Raw genomic sequence first — 23,246 nt, 5'->3', positions numbered from 1 at the left:
TCATTGGGGGGAGAGCAACTAGGAGTACATAGCGAGGTGTATATAACTTTTTGTATGAGAGACTAACTTAATTTGTGAACTTTCACTTAAAGCACACACAAAAAAAGAAATGAGTATTTGTTGATAGGTTTGATATGATGGATGAATGACCGGAAAGAGTTCTAGACCGTGCCGGATGTCCAGCATGTAGACTGAAGGGTGTGGGCATGCCATTGATAGACACTGGGTCATCTCTGTACTCATTATTGAGCACCACTGTGTGCCAGCGCTGTTCTAGGAGCTCATGATAAAGCAGTAAACTAAATACAAATCATTCTGTCCTCATGGAGGTTACATAATAAATATAACACACACGATGTGAACATAATGAACAAAAATATGCTATAGTGTATTAGAAGGTGAAGACTGATAAAGCGAAAACAAAAACAAAACCCATTGCTGTCGAGTCCGCTTCAACTCATAGCAACCCTATAGGACAGAGTAGAACTGCCCCACAGGGCTTCCAAGGAGCGCCTGGTGGATTTGAACTGCCAATCTTTGTTAGCAGCCATAGCGCTTAACCACTGTGCCACCAGGGTTTCTAATGACCGCTAGGGAACTAGAAAAATTCAGTAAGGAGAATCAAGAGCGCTGTGGGAGTGCTTACAGTATTAAATAGGGTCCTTGAGCTACCTCATTAGAAGGTGAGATTTGAGAAAAGACTTGAGGGTGCAGAGGGAATTAGAGAAGTGGACACGTGGAGTCCAAGCATTTTAGGCAGAGGGAATATCTAGAGGCAAGGACCTAAGGCAAGAGAGGTCTTGATGTGTTGGAGGTTCAGCAAAGCAAGGAGGCTAGTGTGGCTGGAGCAGGGGGAGGGTGGGGGAGAAGAGGAGGAAACCAGACCATTGGCAAGGCTGGATCATGTAGGGCCTTACAGGCCACGGTGAGGACTTAGTCTTTTTCTCTAAGTAAAATACAAAGGGTGCCAGTTGCAGGGTTTTGTGCAGTGGAATTACGCAAACTGACTTATGTTTTAAGTTTATCACTGTGTTAAGAATACACTATAAGAGAACAAGGGAAACTATTGTAATTATCTAGTTACCAATCTAGTTAGCAATGGATCTGTGGGTGAGCAGTGCTTAACCATTTGCATCTGATTAGTTTGGGAGAGTCTAAAGAACTGGGTTCCAGCCCCAGCTTGGAGATAAACTTCCTGTATGACTTCAGGCATGTCACTTCACTTTTCAGACACTGTTTTATCACCTCTAGGATAGGAGTGTGGTGGTATGCGTAGGAGTAATGCTTAACTTTACCTACCTTCCATTCTTTTGTGGAGTCCCAGAGTAGCACAAACAGTTAAGCACTGGGCTACTGACCAAAAGATTGGTGGTTTATAAACCTACCCAGAGGTACTGCAAGGAGCCCTGGTGGCACAATGGGTAAAGCACTCAGCTACTAACTGAAAGGTTGGCAGTTCCAACCCACCTGCAGCTCTGAGGGAGAAAAGACCTGCTGAACTGCTCCTGTAAAGATCATATCCGGGGAAACCCTATGGGTTAGTTCTACTCTGTCCTATAAGGTCACTATGAGTCAGAACCAACTCAGTGGCATACAACCACAACAGAGGTGCCTCAGAACAAAGGCCTGGTGATCTGCTTCAAAAAGGTCACAACCATGAGAACCCTATGGAGCAGTTCTACTCTGCAGCACAGGGGTTTGCCATGAATAGAATCAACTGGCTTGACTGGTAGGCAGTCTCTGTGTGTGTGTGTGTGTGACCATCAAATCCAATGAGATAAAGAAAGTGAAAGCCAAAAGTATGTAGTTGTTTGACACAGGAAATCCAAACAGAGGGTCCAGCCCAGGCACTTGAGCTTACTCTGAACCCAGGAGATAGAGTCCAGAGAGCCAGGAAAGCTGAGTTTGCAAGTTCTGGGTTTCGTACACCTTAACCGTGTGACCTTGGATAACACAGTTTCTCTGAGCATCAGTTTTCTCTTCTATTTTAGAGGAAATTATGATAACTACACCTGATAGGACTTTAGAAGATTCAGAGTTAACACGTAAATGAAAGCTCTTTATAAAGAGATGAAGTTTTTCCCCCCAGGCTCCTACTACAGCCATAGTCAGCAGCTCTGCTCAGTCTGGTATGTAGCGTAATCGATCCTTCCTTTTTGGTATATGCAGTTAACTTTAATTTCTTGAGGGCAGGAATCATTTCTTCCTGGACTTTGTACTGCCGTGTATACCTAGCAGAGAGTATAGCAACAGGAGTTATTTAATAAATCATTTAAGCAAGTGGTAAGTGAAGGTATGATAGAAAAGGAGGCAATGTAGATTTGGGAATCAGCTTTTCAGAGTCAGTATTTCAAACTATGAACATGATGGAGTTCTGTAAGAGATTCAGGAGAAAAAATATTGTTAAACACAACCTTGAGGATAAGCATAGTTAGAATCACTAACCAGCAAAGGGGAAAAATTAGAAAGTAAAGAGATTAATTCAGAATCATCAGCATTACAAAAAACTGAAGTGAGTCATCAAATAGTATTATTCGATTGATACCTCCTCTCCAAAAGGATCCAAACAAATTGCAATTAGCTCCCATTTCACCAGACATAAATCTCTAATAAGCGCCTGTTTATCTAATAACAATACTCTAGCACAGTGCTTAAGGAGTCCCTGGGTGGTCCATACGGTTAACAGGCTCTGCTGCCAACTGAAGTGCTGGCAGCTCAAGTCCACTCGGAGACACCTCGGAAGAAAGGTCTGGCAATCTACTTCCAAAAAAATCAGCCGCTGAAAACCCAATGGAGCAGTGTTCTCCTCTGACACATGTGGGATCTCCATTCAAAGGCAACTGGTTTCAACAAGTTAGCACAGTGACAACTCGAGTTCTTAATGACGGTTTCAAGATTCAAAAGTTCCTTGTGAATTATCAAAGGATGACAATGTGTCTGTCATAATGTTAATATTAATTTTGTTGTTTGCTGCTAATTCACATATGATGATATAAGGTAGTAAATGTTTTTAACAAGTACATTTGTTTAATCTGGCCTTTTAAGTAAGAGAAGTTTTTCTGGGAATAAAAGAAAATTGCACATAAAATGATTTTACCATTCTGCTGCTTAAATACACACTTACCAGGCAGTCTTGCAACACACCTTGCCAATAATTTCATTCTCCTCTCCAAAACCCACATTTTTTTTTGTATCTTTTTAACTGACATTTTGGAATTCACCTGAAAACACCAACAATTTGCCAAGACAAAACTTGGCCTGTGAAGAAGACACCATATTCAATACCAGTCTGGAGAAAACAACGTACTCAGTTCTTTTATTCATTATGATCTTAACATTTATTTTAATAATTATCACAACTTGAGGATTATACACTGTTCCTAGGAACTGGCCTCTAGGCGTTGAAGAGTTAACACCAGATAGTTTACTTCCTGTGCCCTTCGCTCTTGTCTCCTTATTTCAGCCCCTCCTTCCTGGTGGTACCACAGAGTGAATAATGCCTTAGACATATTTTTTGCAATGCTAATATTTGAACAGTAAAAGATACCTTAAGACCTTCATCAGGATTTTTTAAGGCCTCATTTAATGTCAGTGTCAAGGTTCTGTGAGGAATAATTAGTATAACAAAACAAGTCTATACGCTCATCGATTTCCCGGGAATTTATGCAGGTAACTCATTAATGCTGGAGGGGGTTCCGCATGTAAATCCCGAAGCCTCGATAAGAAAATGGGACCCAGTGTTTTTTTTCCCCCTATAAAAAACACAAACAATGACAAGTATAAAAGCAGATAACCTGAATATCTATACAAACGGCTGCTCTATGGCTTGTAAAAGTTTTCCATTTACATCCTGTCACCTCTTCTTTTCACATGTATAATAGATGGGACAATTATGTCAACAAACCTGCCCATATAAATCAATGCAGTTTTGCTGTGGGAAGACTGGGTGTTTGAGGCATTTAATATTTCAGCATCGTCACATTATCACCGGGATCCATGTTGCTTTGTGGTCAAGTGCGTGATTAGTGCTGTGACAGGTTATTGGCCATTTTCGTATGAAGGATCTGCAAATCCTAGTAAACAAATACCAGTTGGAAAAATTAAGAACAAGTCTGTGGACTGGAATGCACCCTCCTTGTAATGGGAACAAAAAGCTGGCAATCAAATCTAAAGAAAAAGCTAAATCACAACAGAATGACCTACTTTAAGGCATTTGCCAAAGAGGCAGTGTTTTTAGACAGCTCTTCTGAAGTAGCGTCTTTCTGTCTATGCCATCTGCAGATTTATTACTCTGCCTGAAAAAAAAAAGAAGAAGAAGAAAAAAAATCTCTATTTGAATGATACTAAGAGCCTGGTCTATAGGAAAGATTCCAGTATTGTGGCCACCACACCCACACCTACTGATGTGGTCCAAGGTTTTGCTTTAGAGGCACCTAATTAAGAAACCCTGACTCATTTACATGGAGACGTTTGATCTAAATTACACTCCAAACCGCACCAAATTGGGAGCATCTGTGAATGTGAAATGTTTGTTCCCTGTGACGGCTAGAACAGGGCCAGCTCTGGACGGCACATGTTCAAGTGACGAAAAATATTTCACATGTAACGTACTTCTGAGACCCACTTTTCCACTAATAATTCGTAGTGAGCCTAACCAGTATCTGTATTTCCACAATTATTTCAGGCTGTGAAAAATTATGTTACTTCTTTTTCCCCCTACAGCTCAGAAAGAGGTAGAAGACCACCTACTTTGTTGTCATTGATAAAAGGCCTTAAATGCACCAATCGTAAAAAGGCAAGGCTGGTTAGTGCGGAGCCTGGCCATTAATCCCTATCTTTTAACTTGGGATCCAAAAACTCAGAGTGCAGTCTATAGGGACACATCTCACAGATCACCCCTCTCACCACGGCCTTAGCTTTTACAGCTTTTCCACCTGACGTGCTGGTTCTCAGCAAAATTTGCCTCCCAACTCCCCTGAGGCTGTACTTGCGTCCACAAGAGACAGCCCATAAGGGCAGGGACATTGATAGGCTTAAAGGTCAAATTATCTGCAACTAGAGGGCATTCAGATACGTTTCATCTCATTTCCACCAAGTAAAGTTTCTGAGAAAGCAAACAGACATTTTTTTTTTTTTTTGCCATCAGACCCTATGAGCAGTATTTGGTGCATAATTCTCATGAAAGAGCGTTGTATTTCAGGGACAATAAACAGTGTTTTATAGATACAATGAAACCTGTACTTTTTCACCTGAGGGCCTCTTTACCTTATTAGACCATATATCACCTGTGTTTCAGCAGGAGTCCAAGTCACAAGAAAGAAAGTTTTGAAATAACACCACATTCTTTTGTCTAAGAAAGATATTAATGCATTTATCTGATGTAGTGTTTTTTGCAGTAGCTAGAATGAGATTTGAATATATTAATATTTTCAGCAGCAGAGCCCAGGGAGCCCAGCTAATAACTTATGCATGGATACATAGATAGACTTCAGACAGAAGTAAGGTTTTCAGCTCTTGTGTTGGTAATACTCAGAGAGATCGAATGAAAGGGGCCGTTCTCTCTCAGTCTTTGTTGTGGGCATGCATTGTGATGGTATGGAGCCAGAGTTCTTCTGGTTGTCTACACAGCCTGGATTCAATAAACGGTTATATATGCATATTATGACAATGTGGTCAAGGAAACCAGATTTTTTTACTCTACCTTCAAGTGCCTATGTAGCATAAATCTGGTGCTTATTTTTCTTGTCCCCCTTCAGTATGTTAACATATTCATAATTTGATACAGGTTATGTTCATTTTATAATTAGAAGTTATGGACTTCATTGGAAAAGCACTCAGACTATACTGAATGGAAAATATTTATCTCTTTCTATCCTGTACTCTACGGTTCAATGTGAGTCGTAAGTCTGGATAATCTCAGACCAAGGGTGTGTCATCTGCTGCAGATTCTACAAGCTGCTGAAGTGCCCCGGGCCAAATGTGTATTTATATGAGCCCCGAACTAAAACTGAAATTAATACTTTTAAGTCGGTAGTGTTTTCCCACTATAATTTTCAGCTGCTTCCTCCATCAATAAGAAACAATGATGACATTGGAAGGTTTAGGGGAACAAGCAGCGGCGTGACTCTTACCTTCTTGCTAGACTGGAAGGAAGCACTTATGGTGTACAGTAAGTGTTACCACAGTGCCCACGTGAGCCCCACCCTGCCTTCAGGGACCCCTCCGTCTAGAGGCCTAAGTGCCTGCTCTCCATTACTGCAGCCCTCCATTAGGAGGAGATAATGCGAGAGATATCACTTTCACAATAAAACATTGCACTTATACCACACCTTTCAACTCAGCATTTCCAAATGCTTGAAAAATCATTATTATTTTTATTATTTATTTGTGGAATCCCAGCAGTCTACTCAGCAGTGGGGAGTGCAGTCAGAGCCACAGAGCCCTGGTCTCACTTAAACCGATCCTTGAGTTTCCCCCTTGACGTGCCAGTAAAAAATCTCAGGGCAGACATTTCTGAATGCGGGCCCAGAGAAATGGGTAAAGGAACTTTAGAACTGCTTGTCTACACGTGAGGAAATTTTTTAAAAAGCCCTTCAAAAGTGTTGCTCAGATAAACTAAGAACTAAACAAAGGAAAAAGCAAGAAAGCAAATGCATAGTTGTAGACCTAAAATTCAGAAAATGGAAATGAATTGCCCTAATCAAGGGCATCTACAATCTCTCTCTTAAAAGGGTTATTAAGCAATCAAGGAAGTAGGAATCAATCATGCTTTGCTTATTGTTCACTGGTCATTATTTTCTGGGTCAAATTTGCTTGACATTCAATTTAAGAGTCTTTCATCAAGTTGAAAGGCCCTAGAGAAACTTTCACTGGCCACCCACATTTTCCAACAGGGCTGTTACCCACTCCACCTCACTTTGGTTTTCCACGTTTTTATCATCATTTTATACTTATGCCTTTCTCTGTTGAAACAACTCTACTGCTTTAAATGACTTCCAAGGTATGGAACACATGTTGTCCTAACCTGTAATGCCACCACTTGGGTCAGTGCCTAGCACATAGTTGGTGTTCACTGAATGTTTGTAGGGTGAATGAGTCATGTAAAATAGCATTTTTAGTAACAAATTTTCACAGCACTCTGCCAGGCAGTTTAAAAGTAAATTAGACACATCCTGCTTCCTCAACAAAGTCAAAAGCTAAGACAAATCACAACACAGCAGAGATATTCCAGAAGCAGATTAAAAACCTAATGAAATAAGGATTTAGATTGTTTTAAATCAAAGGGACCAAATGCGTTTTTAGAAGGTATGTATTAAGAGTTATTAGGACTGATCTTGAATTTATCTGGGGAAGGTTGTCTGGAAGAAGTATGAGTTCAGAAATGTTTGTTTTAATGGAAGGGAGAGATCATAAACTGGTAAGTGTTCTGGAACATGGGGTAGAACTACAGAGGAACACTGAAGGTAGACATGGAGGTCAGTAATTTGACTTTAGAAGAACAGAGGAGGCAGGACAAGGAGGTGGAGGAAAGTTGGAATACTTTGTTCTAATGAAAGGATTTCAAAGACAGTAAAGACCAGCAGGTGACTCTATATACTTTATACTCTAAAGGTATAAAAGGACCTTATGGATTGGAATATACCATAGAAAGATTTCGGAAAGTAAGAAAACTGTCAGGATGCAGCTAAAGTGAGAAGGTCTTTTCTTCAATAGCCTGTGCTTGGTGCCACCCAACACTGCCAACCATTCTGCATTATGCATTCTCCCCAGAGCTAAGAAGGGGCCACAGTCACACACTGTATCATACATTGCTGTCTATGCACATGGAAAGTGAATTGCCAAAGAGTGTTTCCTATTCTTAGAGAAAAGTATGCAATATTTCTTTGTCTTTTACCATCTCAAATTAGTAACTCATAAAGAGTATTTGCCCTTCTTTATTGGGTTAGTTTGTGGCTAAATTACCCTGATCCCCTCAGAGAAAGGACGGAAGGATGCTGCAAAGCAGGGGAGAACAAGGGATGCCTTCTGGAAATGAGTGAACCAAGCCATCGAGAAGTTGCACTGGCCTCATTTCGAAACTCACGAAACATCAGCCCCCCAGCTAGAACCAGAGTGCAAAAGTCAAAGATACCTTACTGCCCTAAATTAAGACAAAAAACAAAAAAATTCAAATTGCATGACTTGGTTCAAGCTGCTGGATTATATTTTATACTTAGATTTTACACATTTATATTACCGAATGTAGTGTCTCTTTAAAAATGGAACTGTTGAGTTTAAAATCAGGAAGTAGTAAAATGACTTCACAGAGATGCATATGGAAGATTTTTGGTTTGGGGGTGGAGTGAAGGGGTTGGTTTTGTTTTTAGTCCTGTGGAATTTCAGTCCAATCAACACCTAGACCACTTATTAAAAAAAAAAAAAAAAAAAAGGCTTTTTTTTTTTTTAATGATTCACTGTGCAGAGGATTTCTTGCAGACATCTGGGAGTTTAACCAGAGACATCCAAAAGGCAGCTACAGGTAAAGCAGCAATGCTGAGAGTCTGATCTTTATTCTCATTTTCAAGAGGGAAAATGGTTTCTAGGTTTTAGAGGTGTCAGAGCTATAAGAGAAGCTGTCCAATCTTCTCATTTCAAAGATGAGTAAACCTGGGGACTTTCCTAAGGTCATCTAGCTAGTTTTCAGGCCCTAGAAGCCCAAGGGTTACTTTTAGTTGTGAGAAGAAAACAAAAATAAGTTACTTTGAAGACATCTGAGCTCCAACTGACTAAATAGAGTTACCGTCATTAGAGTTTTGATTTCTGATGGGGTGATTTCATTATATAAGTCCTCTTCCTATAATATTGTCAGTACTTCCCCATTGGCTTAGCTCTACCTGGTACTCTAACCATTACTTCTGTACATAAATGGTTGGCTCCCCAAATGAGTAAATTTTCTTATCAACTCCAATTATGCCTCAAGCATTCCCACCTGTAAGACTATGTCCATACTCTTCACCTCCTGTCCAGGTTCCTATCTATGCTTTCTATCTGTCTAGACCCTAGCACTTCTTCAAAGAATCTGGCTTAGTGTCCAGCTCTTTTAAAATCTGCTTGATCAGAGATGTTGTCCTGTCTGCTGAGATCTTTCCCCACTCTGGCTCATAGCCTTTCTTGTGAATAGCCGTATAGATGAATTTGATGCTTACATACAGCATAGTACATGTTGGGCAAGGGCTATACTTACTCTCTTTAGAGTCTTCCAGGATAACTAGCACGAATAGACACAATATATTGAGGGCTAACCAGGTGTCCTATACTTTGTTAAATATTTTTAAATACAACATTTCAATTCAGCAACCATGTAAGGTAGCTATTATCCTCAGTTTATGTAGCCAATGTAGAGGGTCTTGAGCGAGTACATTATACTCCCATGTCACCAATATAATAAGTGGTGGGGCCAGTATTTGAATGCAGGTCTGTCTGAATTCAAAGCCTTTATGCTTATCTTTTATGCAAAATTGACTCTCCTCTCAGTATAACTTGAACATAAAAGAACTAAATGTATATTTGATGGACGGATAAATGAATGAATGAATTATATGGAACCTGACCCTGTAGTAATCTGACTTGCAAAAGGGAAAGTAATAAGAAATTCTGGGTCTTGATGTCTCTGGACAGATGCGGTCAGATAGAGAGAACAAGGAATGCAGGAATGTTCTCAGAAGTTAACAGTAGAGTCAATCACTGGGAGCCTACCTGAAAGTAATACAACTCACATAGAGTGTAGCACGTCTTGAGTAAGCTTTGGCCCACATCTAGCAAGCATTTGGTCTTCATAGCATGCATTTTGAATGCTATACTAACCTCACCCCTTATTTACCTTTCACCTCTGCTTTCTTACTGATCTCAAATGTATTTTAACTTTTGTATATTGAATTTTTTATAAAGCATTTTTGAATAGAGTAAATGCTTTTATTTAAAAAGTGGAAGTATACATTCATTAATATAAAATAAAATAAAATTGGTGCTCAGGCTTACAGAATATGTTCAGAAATGTTTACTGAGAGAGTAGAAGTGGGCTGCTCACAGCAGCTACACATTTAATTTTAGCCAAATGTAGGACTTTGATTATGAAGTTGTGTTTTAAGGAAGATCTGAAATGTGTGGAGTTCCAGGAGGTATTTAAATGATACAGGTTGTTAGTATTAAAAACAGAAAAGTTTAAAGACTAGTGGAAGAGATATGGCAATGTATTAGTTAAAAAAAAAAAAAAAAGGTTTTCTCCTCAATACCATACAATTTGCAAGCTGATATTTTAAAACACAGAGGTGAGGACTGACTAAGACTGAAAGCTGTGATTTCCTTGACGTTTCTCAGTAATTTAATATCAAGACAACACAGAGAAGCCCATTTTTGCTGAATCTGAGCACAGCAGATGACAATTTTCTGTGTAGCCCTCAGCAATGCTCAGTTGTGTTTTCTAATGGAAAGGGAGGATGGGAACCACGGATCTGTTCCAGTCACATCACATGAATATCTCAACTTTAATAAAGAAAGCCCTTGTCCAGATTTCCCCAGTTGTGGTAAGGAGGATTGATGTTAAGGCAACTCTCGGTTCATGGGAACAAACTTAGTTCAGTGAATGAGCTATAGACAGGAAGCCAATTAGGAAAAGGGAGAGTATTTCTTATCAAATAGTCATTGCCCTCTGCTCCATCAGTGAGTCTCATTGTCAATGAAAAGTTCTCAAGGACCTCTGAAAAATCAGAGTCAAGCTCTTTACTGCACCAGCTTTGCTTTTTTAGAAAATATGGTGGCAAGTTTGACAGCCCTTCTGCCCAACTCAGGTGTTATAAGACAAGCTACCATAAATTCTCAGACAGAAAGTTAGATTTATTCAGAGATTAGAAGAATTCCTTTCCCTTTCTTCATTTGCTCAATCTATGGGATTATGAAGTAAGAATTTTTTTCCTCTCTGGTAAAGGGTATTGACCCCTACCTATTAAGATACAAGGTATATGTTTGGGGAGGACTTAGAGGGAGTATGTAAGTTTAAGGCAGTCTTTGAAATCTTTAAAAGGCACCAGAGAAGTCCGAAGTGTAATTATATCCTGTATTATATGTTTCTCTAAAAAGAAGTGTTCTGGTCCTAAATTTTTTTAAATAATTATAACAAAAGAGAAAAATTCAAATGGATCTTTCTTCTAAGTTTAATTTGCCTCTCTGTTGGCCTCCCCTCATCCAAGTTAGCATTGGACTCTTGAGCTTTCTCTTTTTCTGAAGGGTCCAGTCTAACTGTGTAAGATGTGAAGGCGGCACTCACCTTGGTTTAGACATGCAAGAACCCTGACTTCCCCATCACACAGTCACAGTGCTTTTCTCACCAGACATAGCCGGGGGCGGCAGCAAAGGCTGAAAGAGATCCATCATGAAATGTCCAGTGTCAATGTGTTCTCCCAATTTACTTAATGACCTTCAGCATACAGCCACACTCCTGACCCTCATGAGATGGAGCCTAAGGGGGAAATAGCACTGAGTACCAATTCCTATATCCTGTTGTTCTGTGGTCTCAATTAAGTGCTAATTAATTACCACTGGCATCTTTGGCATTGCTTGTCAAATTGCACCTAGGAATATCTTTTCACTGGTTAAGTATCAGTAGCCAAAATCCACGGCTAAAATACCATGTGTTGCTATAGCCTCTTTTGTTTTCTTTTCTTTTCAAAACTGTGTCCAAAAATTCAACAAATATATCTCTAACCACTGCAGGTAGCTTTCAAATACAACAAACAGGAATTGGTATTGTCAATTTTGATTAATAGTTCTTCATTAATAAACATCCTGTTATTCAGTCTCCACCTGCAGTTGCTGATGTTGCCTGGAATCAATTAACTCATATAATTTGATTTATTTTACAAAGACATTTTAGGATGTGCTGTGCTGATGATAAAAGTCCTATTTTAGCAGTTCTTGATTGCAAGTTAGATTGTACCTGAATGGATTTCTGTTTCTGCATGGATGTATATACAAGAATGTGTGTTTTGCAAGTGAATTGGAAGAAATCCTGCTTGAAGAAGTCTTGAATTAAAGAATTCATTTTAAAACATCATGGTGGGTATTCCTCCTGAATATTCTGACTTTATCTGAAGACTTCTAGGAAATACAGATCCTGCTATGTTATATATCCTCTCTTTTAATCAAGCCATTTTATTTAACAGGTTAATGAGACTTCCTTTAAAGAAAAGAGCAAAATAGTATTCCTAAGCACTGAAGTCAAACACCAGCCAGGACTAAGATATTAGGCCCAGATATTCGATTACATCGCATGTACAATTTTATTTTTCTTTGTTTTGTTTTAGCTGTAATTTCTTTTTCTCCCCTAAATATTTGCAAACCATGGTTTCTGGATTGATCCATTTGATCCTGATTGTGGATTATATGAAAACAGTTCCCAAACTTGTATAGGTACTTAAGAAATGCTAAATTGGGTGCAAGTGACAAAAACCAAACTCAAGTTGTTTAGGCAAAAAATAATAATAATAAAGAATTTATTCATTTAAGTAACTGAAAATTCCATGGTTGGACATGACTTTGGGCATGACTAGCTTCAGTTGTCAAAAGATATTGCCAGGAATTTACCTCCTTCCGTCTCTAGACTCTGCTTGTCTCTGCGTTAGCTTCAGTTTCATTTAAGATCTTTCCTCTTGGGAGCAAAACGGCAGCTCCAGGGTTGTATTGTATCAGCTTAGTATCATCGGCAACAAGGAAGATTTTTTTTTTTTTGCTGTAGGAATAGAAGATTCCCAGGAATCATTCTTCTTTTCCTGGCTTGGGTCCCTTGTTTATTCCTTGTTTGTTCTGATCCATTCACTATGGCAGGGGAATGCATGACTTTTATTAGTCAGGCTTGGAACACATGCCCACCCCTGGAGCCAGGGGTTGGGTCACCTCCACTGAAACCACAGAGACTGGGAGTAGGGGAGAGGCAGTTTCTTCCAAAGATGGTCTTAGGAAAAGGAAGAAGGAATGATGACTAGAAGAAAAAAAAAAAAATCCACTTGTCTAGAACTACAAGTTCTAACTACAGTCTTTTTTTTCTCAACGTAACTATGGCATCTCTGTGATAATAAGATTGTAATAAATAGAAGAAGTAAATGAAATGTCATTTAAGTCATGTTTAGTTGCACTGGTGACTATATTAGAAAGGGTTGCTTCTCATTCCCATATTCTAGCAAATTGACATTAAAGCCTATCAAGCAAAATTCGAGTAATATCAGTCCATCCATCCATCTGTGCACTCCTTCATCCATATGACACTAATGAGCCCCTATGGTGATAGAGTCTCTGAACTAGGCACGGGGGCAACAAAGATAAATTAAGTCCTTAAAGAGCTCATACGTGGACGAAGTATAGTATAGTATAGCAATAAGAGATAAGGCTTTGGAGTTCAGTAGTGTTGGGTTCGAATCCCTACTCTTTTACTTCTTAATCATGTGTATAGGTAAGCCTCTCATTCCTTCTGAGCTTTTGTTCCCATATCTAAAAATAAGTTTCTTTTAATACTCAGCACAGGGCCAAGCACATAGTAGAAGTGTTCGGTAATTAATAGTTATTACTGTGAATATCAAATCAGATAATGGAAGTAAGGCACTTTACACAATGCCTAGCACATAGTAAGTGCTCAGGAAATGGTAACTGGCAGCTATTATTTTATGAAGAAGAAGGTAAGCCTAGATCTAAAGGAAAGAAAAATTAAAAAAAAAAAAAGCACTATCTATTATTTGGAAAAACCTAGTGAGTTCACCCAGACCTTCCTCCACCTTCAGAGAAAACTCTTTAATAATTTTAGATATAACAGAATTTATCTTCTCTTCAAAGGAAGTGGTCTCACAAGCAACTCTTTTCCATTTTGCTCTCATATTTCATCAGTTTACATAATATTTAATTAAATTACATAATTACAATAATAAGTACAACTGGCATAAACTTGTTTGGGACTCTCTCCTGGGACTTCCCTCTAGTGGGAACAGATGTGCACAGTTGAGAGTCATTAACTAGCCATGAACAGTTAATGTGCTGTGGGCATTGGTCAGTGTATTTTACAGAGGAAATAGAGCGCTAGCTAAGTGGAAGTCAGCGTATTGCAGCAGTCTCCTGCATTCTCTTCATCGTCCTGAATGCCCCTAGTTCTTGAAACACTGCCTCATATTTGCCATAATTTCCTGTAATTTTTTTTTGTTATCTTTCTATAGCTGGTATGCTCAAAACTTTATAACCAGAATTTTCAACATGCCTCCTGGAATCAGTTTTGTTGTTGTATTCACAACTATGTATCAGACAGAAATGTGAATAGCAAAATAGTTGAACATAAACGATGAATACTTGGCACCTCCCTAAATCTGTCTTTCGTCCTTCGGTCTTAAATCGTAGGTTATATATTTATTTCTAAGAAGGAAATGCTGGAAACTTGTCTCAAGCATTCAAGTGACACCGTCAGTTGAGTAGAACCTAAAAAAAAAGATTAGAATATGCTTATTTAATGACACCTGCTTTTATGACTAGCCAAATACTGAAAGTAGTTACCCTTTTTTTTCAAAGTGAGGTTAAGGGATAATTCTTTCTACTCTTCATTGTAATCTCATGAAGATTTTTGAAACCTATTTGTTTGTTGTTGTTGTCGTGTGCCATTGAGTCGATTCCACTCATAGCGACCCAATAGGACAGAGTAGAACTGCCCTGTAGGGTTTCCAGAGAGTGACTGGTGGATCTGAACTGCTGACCTTTTGGTTAGCAGCCTGAGCTCTTAACAACTTCGCCGTCAGAGCTCCACCTATTTGTTTACTGCATTGCAAATCTCAAAATCAGAGCGTCACAAAAAATGGGAAGAATTGGGGGCATATATGTTTTTTAAAAACTTGGATTTTTGGACAGCAGTGACTCTAAGTTTTAGGTAATAATCATTAGCGGCTAAAATTCATTGAATTCCTTATTTGTAACCAGGGACTTCTGCTGAGAAGAGTATGCAAAATAGTTCAATCTGTTTCTCAGAAAGTTAAGTTTCTATAGTCAGAGTATAAAATTAGAATTGGTTAAATCCAGAAAGAAACATGCCTTTCACTGGTGGTCTGCAAGGCAATTTGTTGTTGTTAGTTGTCATTGAGTCAGTTCCGACATTTGGCGACCCCACGTATAACAGAACAAAATGTTGAACGGTCCCTCACCATCTTCACAGTCATTGGTATGCTTGAGTCCATTGTTGCAACCACTGTATATTTTGATTGCTTTGCAAGCTAGAGAGCTCATCTTCCAGCACTATACTAGACAATAGCCTGTTATGATCCATACGGTTTTCATTGGCTAACTTTGGAAAGTAGGTCACCAGGCCTTTCTTCCTAGTCTGTCTTAGTCTAGAAGCTCCACTGAAACCTGACCATCATAGATGACCTGCTTTTATTTGAAATACTGGTGGCATAGTTTCCAGCATCATAGCAACATGCAGGCCACCACAGTGCAACAAACTGACAGACAGATGGGTGGTGGTTGAGGTAAATAATAAAGGCATATTCTAATCCTTAGCTATACGTTAAAAGATTTGGCTTTTTCCCAAGTAATCAGTGGCCACCCACAGCAGATAACAGCCTTGTATAAGATGGTTCATTGGTTAATGGTGACTAAAGCCAGATCAATTTCCTGGATTTGGACAATCTCTCTTTGAGTATCGTGGCAATTGGCTGGTTTCCCTATACCTGTAATGTATGTTTTTTGTAGTCATTATAAATTTCAAACATTTTAGCATGAGTTGCCATTTAAAGTTAATAATTATTTTTGGTGAGTAAAAGGGATTTTGTGAAGAAAGCCATCTTTTTTTGTTGTTTTTCTTTTTTTTTTTTTTTATTGTGCTTTAGGGCACTGGGTTTTAGGTGAAAGACTACAGCACAAGTTAATTTCTCCTACAAAAATTTATACACATATTGATATGTGACCCTAGTTGCAATCCCTATAATGTGACAGCATACTCCCCCTTTCCACCCCGAGTTTCCCATGTCCATCTAACCAGCTCCTGTCCCTTCCTGCCTTCTCATTCTGCCTCCAGACTGGAGACACTCATTTAGTCTCATATACCTGCTTGGACTAAGAAACACATTCTTCACGAGTATTATTTTATATCTTATAGTCCACTCTAATCTTTGTCTGAAGAGTTGGCTTTGGGAATGGTTTTAGTTCTGGGTTAACAGAGTGTCCAGGGGACCATGTCTTCTGGGGTTCCTCCAGTCTTAGTCAGACCATTAAGTCTGGTCTTTTTACATGATGTTTGTTTTTCTTAATCAATGGATTGAATTAGTTACATAACCCAAATTGCATGATCTGCTTTGTAAAAAACTTTTATTTAATAGGGATCACAGAAACTAGAAAGTTCTCTTAACACCAAGTTCAAGTGCCAAGAAAGGCACTCTAGTTGACCTCATTCCTTGGTTCAGGTCTCCACCCCTTGTCCAAACAGCCACAACCTCAAAAATGGTTAGGTCTATTCATTGGAAAAAAAAGGAGTATTTAGGTGCGTGATCATGGTAGACTTTGGATGGAGAGTACTGGAAAGAGAGGCTGGGATCAGGTTATAAAAGGACGACCCGTTGCCTTTGAGTTAATTCTGACTCATAGCAACCCTACAGGACAGAGTAGAATCGGCCCATAGGGTTTCCAAGGAGTGGCTGGTCAATTCAAACTGCTGACCTTTTGGTTAGTAGCTGAGCTCTTAACCACTGTGCCACCAGGGCTCCATAAAAGGACTACCAACCAAAAAACATATTCTCTCTTGTAACACACAGCTCACACTGCCGTCGAGTCGATTCCGACTCATACTAAAAGCCTACCCTAATTATTAAAGAGCTGACAGTTTACCTTACAGAAGCAAAAAGCCACTGATGGCTAGAGAAGGTTGATCCACATAATGAGGCTAAAGGAGCCCAGTTTCATGAAGACGCTATCTTGGAAGGCTCTGTGACCTGTAGTTGGAGACAGGCAGTGCTAGCAACTCAAGTATAGTTGGAAGAGCAGAAAACAACAATGGTCTTGGGAGAAGGAGCTGCCAAAAATTAGGTGAGAGAGTAAAGTTTCCCAGCAATCCAGCAGAGATTTGGAGATGGTTCTGGTCCCCAAGGAGAAGGGAGAAGCAGAACCAAGAATCAGAATCACAAGCACAAAAGCCATTTTGGAAAACCGTCCACATACAACTCAGTCCTGCTACAAGCTAAAATCAATGAGATGACAGGTGGTCCTTATGAGAAGCTTGGGTACAGCTAAGGAGGGCAGGGCAAGAAAGGGCACCAAGAATCCTTAGGGAAATATCCTTTGTGAGTTTGCATCACCATTCCTCTTAAAATTCAAATAAAATTTGTTCAAATCTTCAACCCTTATAAAATTAAAAACTCAGTATCTCTCAGGTTTTCGGAAAGGGTTATGTTTTATTTAGTCATTTTTGGTGTAATTTCCTGCTTTATCTGAACCCCCAATTCACTCATGTCTTACTCCTTGCCAAAGCCTCCTTATCTTGGCAACTCCTTTGCCTGGCTTTCCAAAAGCTCACTTCAGGCCATAGCATTCGGCAGACTTTTACCAAAGATATAGGGGGAATAAGAAGGAGATCACATCACAACCAACACCAAAGATAATTTAAAATTTAAACTTAAATAATAGGCATCACGGTTGTTAAAATTCCTCTTGGTCATTCTCCCTTTACCCTCCACTTGGTAGTTTTTATGGATTGTCTTTTCCATTGGGGTCCAACTTCCCACTGGGCCATTCAGTACCAGCGCTCTTCATTCATATTCTCTCTTGTAACACACAGCTCACACAAGTCCATTTCATTTCTTATACAGAGAATTTGGTTAACCCTTTTTCTGGCTATGTTCTAAGGATGAGCTTTCTACAACTAAAATAGTCCACCAAAATATTTTTGTTAAGGGGGGGAGTCATTTTCTCCCCTAAGAGGAATTCCACCGCCACCTATTAAAATCGCCTTATTTTTTGTTTGCTTGTTTTGTCCCTAGTGTATTTGAATCTATGAGTTGAGTGTAATTAATCTCATTAATTTAGGCAAGGATACATAACCAAACTGATCTTCAGATCATCTACTGGGCTAGTCCTATATTGTGCTAACCCTTCTGGCTACAACTGTCTGACTACATATTAGGAATGACAGTCATATCAAATCTCCCTCTTGACTTTCCATGACAGGTGGGGATGCCATCTCACCAGCAAGGCAATTCCCTTGGGCCATTATACATACAAAATATTTCCTCCATTGGAAAATACTTTGGGAGGATTTCCCTCAGAGCACCAGTAAAGAAATCCCTGAATCTCTGCAATAAGAAGCAATATTCTCAGCAGGCTGTTGATACCATTTGAGACATTTACATCTTGAAATCATTCCAGGTGGTAGTGATCCTCCATGTCTGTCATTTGAAGCCCTAGGTAAAGCAGGGGCAATTTACTGTCCTATTGCAAAAAAAGAAAAAGAAAAAATATATATGAGCACCCAAACTGTCAATAGCACAGCACTATGCTCTTTGAGTGCCTTAAAAGAGAATGAATTTCTCTCAGGAAATGATAAGCCCAGGGTCAACTCACTTTCCAACTTCAGGGCTATATTTAAGTGCCTGCAAGTTGATTTAATCTGCCTGTTCTTTTTCAAATACTAAAACCATCCTACCCAGAAATGCATTTTTTAGAAATACTAAAATTTTAGATAAGAGAAGGGAAAGAAAGAGATCTAGCAACTACACTGAACGCACTGTATTGTTGTGAAACTACTCCAAAACCCTGTCACCCATCTTCCCCCATATTTTCCCACCCAAATATCACTATGCCAAACAATGACAGACATGTAGAAGGACCAAGTTAGCTCTCCAGCATTGATTAGTTGCGTTGCCTTGATATACGTGATGAAAACATCACCTTAGAGGGTGACAGGCACTTGGGCCTTTGGTTAGGACATTAGTGAACAATATTAATCAGAACCAATTAGATAGCTTTGGTTGATATGTTTCCAAAGTAATGAGCCTAATAAAGCTGACCTAAAGAAAATGTTTTTAAAACCTCCCACTGAGCATGCTCAGAGCATTTGAACCTCTTTTATTTTTAAAATGCTCAACCGTTTTCTTCAAAAACTTGGCTTGATCTCCCTGATTCAGTGATAACTGAAGTCATGCCAACTTTGATGTTTTTAGCTTCAGCTGTTTTAGAGCTATATGTGATCCCCCAAAAAGGTTGCAATGAATTTTTTTCAGAGCGAAGGAAGAAGCATATGTTTTAACCCTCATGTGCCTTTATAGAAAAGGATGGATTAACATCCTATAATATTTTACCTTTGGGCTTAAAATAGAGTTTAGTTTGAAAGTCAAGGAGACATTTTTCAGAAATTACAATGGAGACTCAGACCTTCAAGAATTAAGTGTATGGATTTTTTTTTTTCTAAATGTTATTTATTTTGTTGTTGCTATTGAGAATATACACACACACACACAAAAATTCACCAATTAAATAGTTTTTACGTGTACCACTTAGTGACACCGATTATAGTCTTTGAATTGTGCAACCATTCTCACCCTCCTTTTCTGAGTTGTTCCTCCCTCATTAACATAAACTCACTGCTCCTGAAGGTTCCTGTCTCATCTTTCTAGTTGCTCTTGTCAGTTTGATACCACATAGATAGTTCTTAAAAGATCATAACCCTCAAGGCAGACCTTTTGTACTAGTTAAGCTAAACTATCGCTTGGTTTTAAGATGACTTCATGGGATATTTTTTGTTTAATATTTAAAGATTATTTCAGGGCAGTAGTTTTAGGGGTTCATCCACCTTCCATGGCTCCAAAAAGTCTAGAATCCATGAGAATTTGAAAGTGTGTTCTGTATTTCCCCCCCTTTTGATCAAGATTCTTCCATGGAACTTTTAATCAAAATGGTAATGGTAAACTGGCACCATTCAGTACTGGTCTCATGGCAAAGGAGACGGTTGTTCTTGGAGGCAATTAGCCATACATTCCACATCTTCCTACTGTTCTGACTGTCCTTCCTGTGTTGCTTTGAGTGAATAGAGACCAATTGTTGTGCACTGAATGGCTGCTTGCAAGCTTTTAAGACCCCAGGCACTATGCAGTGAATTAGAAGGTAGAACAGAAGCACTAAACATGTTATTAGGCCAATTAACTGGGATGTCCCAAGTCTATGAATTTTGTCTGTTTTGCCAAATACATTTGGCGACTTATATGTCTGCTGCTATTGTTCTAAAATGGCAGCAGAAACAAGGCAGCTTGGAAACTTGGGCAAAATGGACCACACAAAAACCAAAGACATCAAAAGAACATAAAACTAATAAAACAAATAAAAACTAATAAAACAAAAGGACATCAAAAGAACTTAAAACTAACATGAAGAAACGCTAGAACATCTTGAGTTTTGTTTTTGTTTTTTCCTAACCAGATAAATGACATGAAGAATGGGGAATGAAAATGAACTTAGAAAGCTTTAATCCACCTGATGATCTGATTTTGCCTTCTAATTTATAGACACAGAAAGGGAAAAATAATGGGAAGTTGGAGGCTGAGTGGTACTGAATATAATTGACCCCAGTGAAGGAGAGGGTACTTACAGATAGAGAGGCTTATCAGGGTGGCTTCTGAAAGTCATGTCTATGTTGTTTTCTGTTATCTACCATGCCAGTGCTTCCCTCAGATTTTCCTCAGGATCCGTTGGCCATTGGATCTCCTTCAACACGCTAGAGATAGTAAAGAAAGGGAATCAGGGCAATTATGGCAGACACAACAATTAGCTAGGAAGGTAGACAACATCCTAATAATGCAAGAGAGTTGTAGCAAATGGCTCCCACCAAACCCTGTGGATGGACACAATACTTAGACAAGAAATAGCTTCTACCTTAGGGCTACATATTTCCCAGGTTACCATAGATGGAAACATTGGATAATGTCAGTATTTTCATATAAGACCCAGGTCATTTCTGCAGAGGAGTGCAATGCCAAGTCTAGCAATATCAAGTTAAATTTCTGTAAATCACAACTCCCACTGTATTGTGCCACGTACCCAAAACTTTGGAAGAACAACAAAAGGAAAGAACTGGTAAAGAAATGACAAATGTCTTACTCTCGTATAATGTCAGAAGAACTATGGGCAGAAAAAATTGAAACCATAATGAAAGAAAGATTTAAAAGGAAATTGAGTCTGTGTTTACAAAAGGATTCCAATTCTGGGTGAACTGTCCAACTCAACCAGTTGCTTTGGAGAAACATGAATAAAGTGATGACTGAGGTGTTTTGTGTCCTAGCCTCAGTTTCCTTTATTCCCCTCTGAGTCCAGTGACAGCCAATCAGAAAGGAACCTGGCCCAGAGGCTTGTCAGTGATAATAATTGAAAACATCTGTCCATGTAGCAAGTGTGGGAAGGCAACACAGTTCCCTGACAGAGGGAGTTCTCAGACGGCAAAGCCATAACCACGACTGTGCTCATATTCTCCTTCACAGACTTTTCTCACTGCCAGCTGTCTTTATTCTCCTGCCAGGAAAGCAAGGGGCCTGGGGCTGTGACCCAGGCTGGGGTTAAGTGAGTTGGGATTGGAGGAAGGAGGGGACAGGCTGGCTCACAGCTCTGGGTATAGAGACAAGAGATATCAGATTGGGAACTAAAGAGACCCACGACTGAGGGAAAAAAATAGCAAAGAGAGAAACCAAACGGGGTTTGTGAAGGACAGATGAGAGGCAGTATAAGAAAAGCTCAGATTCTGGACCCAGATGACATGGTTTAAATTTTGTCACCACTATTTATTGTGTGACACTGGGCAACCTCACTAAGCCTCAAGTTTCCCATCTTTCAAATGGGAATAATAATAGTACGTATCATTGTTGTCAGTAATAGTCGCTATATAATGTTGTCAGTAAAAATGTGATAATGTACTTGAGTGGCAGAAGGCAGGGACTGAATAAATATTAGCTCCTTTATCAGGTAGGAGGCGGCCTCCAGAGAACCTGCGAGGTATAGAAAAGTAGAGACAGAGACCTTTTGGTGGGGAGGTCTGCCTTCTCAGTATGAATAGAGAAGTTCCTGCTGACAGTGAGATATTGGCTCATAGTCACCATGTTGTTCTTGCAAATACTGCTCATCACCTGGCCATGGACATTTTTATGTCTTACCAACTATTGTTGCTTAGCGACTTGTGCGTTGCTCAGTCTTGACTATTTCTTGGAGCCTCCCCATGCCCCTAGTTTCATGTTTTGGGCTGTACTAACTTCTGTCTGATCTCTCAGGCCTCCACCTCACTCCTAATGTAACAATACCTTGCTTTCTTTGGCCCAGAAGTTTACCAGATTCTAAAAAAAAAGGCTGGACTTACTGCTCTGACAGAGAGTGGAGAAACCCTGAGAGTATGGCCCCTGGACTCATTTTTTAACTCAGTAATGAAGTCACTCCTGAGGTCCACCCTTCAGCCAAAGATTAGACAGGCCCGTAAAGCAAGCGAGACTAAAGGGGCACACCAGCCCAACGGCGAAGACTAGAAGGCAGGAGCAGACAGGAAAGCTGGTAATGGGGAACCCAAGGTAGAGAAGGGAGAGTGTTGACATGTCGTGGGGTTGGCAACCAATGTCACAAAACAATATATGTATTAATTGTTTAATGAGAAACTAGTTTGCTCTGTAAACCTTCATCTAAAGTACAATGAAAAATAAAAAAAAAAAAAAAAAGTTTGCCAGATCCTTCAGCTTGGTGTTGAGCATATCAAGGGCATATCTGGTCAGGAGGATGCCAGTCAAACATTATTTCAGCCAGCTGAGGAGAAAATTCCAGATGGTAGGTTAGAAAAAATTTAAAACAAGGAAAGTTGGAACAAGAAGAAGAAGGAAAATAAGGTTCTTAGTGGAGAGGTTTCGATGTTTTTCCTGCCTGTGGGGGTGTAAATTTTTATTGTGAATATAATGAACTGATGGATTTAGATAGAATATATTTTTTTTAAGATGATTAAAAAGGACAGTATAAAAAAATGCCAAATTATCCAAATCAATTTCATTATTTAAGATACTCATAAATTCGGCACCTCTGGAAACTGCATTAACAGTCATATCACCACAATTGTATTTATAGCTAACTCACAGTTATTTGATGTATGATATTCACTTGGAAGCTAGAAAGAATAAATCCAGTTTGCAAAGAAGCAGAACTTAACTTTTAGGGTGGGTTTTAGGTCCTGAGAAAATCTAGCTCAA

At 39.3% G+C, this 23,246-nt stretch overlaps 1 protein-coding gene across 4 annotated transcripts in view; it reads left to right on the top strand.

Annotated features, from left to right (window-relative positions):
* The window catches only part of ARHGAP15 (Rho GTPase activating protein 15), a 710,746-nt gene that overhangs the window by 661,045 nt on the left and 26,455 nt on the right, over nt 1-23,246 (top strand). The window lies entirely within an intron of this gene.

Source organism: Loxodonta africana, chromosome 6 (assembly GCF_030014295.1).
Source record: "Loxodonta africana isolate mLoxAfr1 chromosome 6, mLoxAfr1.hap2, whole genome shotgun sequence".
Lineage (NCBI taxonomy): Eukaryota > Metazoa > Chordata > Mammalia > Proboscidea > Elephantidae > Loxodonta > Loxodonta africana.
This window is presented reverse-complemented; position numbering and strand designations above follow the sequence as displayed.